This window comes from Octodon degus, unplaced genomic scaffold (assembly GCF_000260255.1).
Source record: "Octodon degus isolate 3935 unplaced genomic scaffold, OctDeg1.0 scaffold00015, whole genome shotgun sequence".
Taxonomy (NCBI): domain Eukaryota; kingdom Metazoa; phylum Chordata; class Mammalia; order Rodentia; family Octodontidae; genus Octodon; species Octodon degus.
The window spans coordinates 17,857,107-17,859,927 of NW_004524591.1; the positions used below are offsets into that span (position 1 = coordinate 17,857,107).

General features: G+C 33.0%; 1 protein-coding gene across 1 annotated transcript in view; it reads right to left on the reverse strand.

Moving 5' to 3' along the window:
• Jazf1 (JAZF zinc finger 1) overlaps window positions 1-2,821 on the reverse strand; it is a 177,714-nt gene that overhangs the window by 47,448 nt on the left and 127,445 nt on the right. The gene's annotated exons all lie outside the window — the stretch shown is intronic.

Genomic DNA, 2,821 nt, shown 5'->3' on the forward strand with positions numbered 1-2,821 from the left:
TATGGAAATCAGTGTGAAGACTCGTCAAAAAACTAGCACTGGCAATCCCTATCAATCCAGCTATTCCCCTTCTGGGTATTTTCCCAAAAGAATTGAAAACATCATGCTATAGTGATATATGTGTACCTGTGTTTATTGCAGCACAATTTGTTATAGCTAAGTCTTGGAAACAACCAAAGTGCCCATCACTTGAGGAATGGATGAAAAAGATATGGTATTTTTATACAATGGAGTACTACTCAGTTATAAAGAAAGACAAACTCAAAGCCTTTATAGGTATGTGGATGCAACTAGAGGCTATATTCATTAAGTGAAATAAATCAGATCCACATGTGTAAATATTGTATTGTCTCCCTAGTGTAAGAACCTGAGAGAAGAAATAAAACTGGAAAGGTATAATAGATATAGTAAAATGGAAAGAAACTGAACTTAAGGATTAAACAATGAAGATGAGAAAGGAGAAAAGACAGGAAAAAAGGAAGGAGGGAAAAACATGCCAGCATATATACAGGATGCTTGAGATGACTGTACGCATAATATCCATCAGTTTTTTTGAAAGTAGCATATAATGTTTAGAATTTTCACCTTGACTAACTCTGATATGCTGATATCTGCGATCTGAGCAACTACATTGAGGACAGCAATGTATGATACAATCCCATGGTTGAATACCTCTCATTTTGATCTTCTAAATGTATACCATTTCTAACATCTTATCAATTACTGTACTCTCTTTAAAATAAATTAAAACAAAAAAAGACAAAGAAAAATATTTAAGATTTCTTGAAAGCAAGTGCCAATATTCAATTAGCTGCGCAATGTTGTATAACTATATCTGTTAATCTGAGCAACAGATTTGATGATAAAAATAGATAATATAACCATCGTTAATTATATATTCCTGTTTTAAAAATTTATAACGCATGTATTGTATGTTACCCTGTCTTTTTTTTTTTCTATTTGTTTTTGCTTCTGTTTTTACTCTTCAAAATTAAATTAAAAAGAAGAAAAAAAAAAAAGAAAGTCACTGGTCTTCAGTGAATAAGTAGGGTGAGGAGGAAAGAAATTTCTTAATTAAGAAATTAATTTTTCCTTGAGGATAAAAATTCCTCTGCAACACAGACTTAGAGGACTGATAGTGGTTCCAAATGCCAAGTAAAATGCTATCTAAATGGAGTTGAAGTGACTTTCTTAACTAAACTATTGGCACTGATAACACAATCTGTTGCTTAATGATAGAGACAAAGTTACCCTGAGCCTTGCATATAGGAGAATCCCTACCCTACTCCAGGTTAAATTAACGCGATGGAAAGAAATCCATTAAACTCTTTTTTTTGGGGGGTCAGTAGTTCTATATCCTGTGATTATATGTACTAAAGTAGGTTACTTTAACTAGAAAATGAGTACAGGCGTATTTTAGGGAATATGGAAAAAATTATTCCTTCTGTCATATTAAGGAAAGCATAGTTAACTTTTTGGAGGAAAAATTAACATCATATTCTATATATGTTTTTGTTACCTGGAGTTTTCACTTCACAACACAGCCTGAAAGCCTCATGCCATCACACAGCCGCCACTAAAGTGGCTGTAGGAGGCTGCAAGACACTTTAATGGTTTTTCTTTAGATTTTTTTTTTAACATTAAAGTAATACAACTAGATACTAGTAAAATATAAAAATAACTATTCTTACTTTTGTGAAATAAAACAAAATTGAATAACAAAATAGTAAAGGAATAACAATAGTTACTACACTGCATATCATGATCTTAAAAGAATGGCCAAAATGATGCTACTCAGACTATAAGTCATGGGCAAGAAGACTCTTACAGAGAAGAAACAAAGAAATGAAAGGTGAGCACTTTTTTTCAATGAACAAAGAGAAACTACTAGTCTAAATGAAAAATCAAACAAATGCATAGACCTTAAACTTTTTTTGAAACAATGGAATAATTTGGGCAATTGTGTGAACTTCTGCCGTCCGTCCGTCCATCCATCTATCTGTTTGCTTTTCAGTTTCTCATATAAGAGAAATCATACAATATTTAAGCTTGTGTATCTGACATATTTTCCTTAACATTATGTTCTAAAGTTGCCTTTGTTTGCCTACAATGCCCCAAGTTTATCGGCATGGCACAGCTGCACTCTATTGTGGATAAAGATCACATTTTCTTTATCCATTTGTCTGTTGATAGACATATCAGCTGTTTATGAGATGCAGTTATTATAAATTGTGCTTCTACAAATGTGGGTATGCATGTATCCCTGTACTAGGATGACTTTAACTCTTCTGGGAAGATACCTAAAAGGGGGATAACTGAATCAAATACAATTTCTATTTTTAGCTTTTGAAGTGATCTCCACATTGATTTCTATAGTGGTTGTACTAGTTTACATTCTTACCAACAAGTAGAAGAGTTCCTTGCTTTTTCTCCACATCCTTTCCAGCATGTTACTGAGTTTTTTGATGATAGTAAATTTTTCTGGGCTAAAATGGCATCTCATTGAGTTTTAAGTTGCATTTCTGTAACAGCCAGCAATGCTGGACGGTTTTTCATACTGGCCATTTGTACTTGTTCTAGGAAGTGACTGTTCATTTAAAGTGCTCATTTTAAAAACTGAGTCTTTTATTGGTGGGAGGGATATAATTTTTTGAGGTTATGTATTTTAGATATTAGTCCTATGTCCAAGGGATAGCTGGCAATTTTTTTCCCATTGCTAGGTTATCTCTTCACTCTATTGGTTGCTTCCTTTGCTTTTAAATTTGATAGGATCCCTTTTGTTGATTCTTGGTATTATTTCTTGTACCTTTGGGATCTGTTG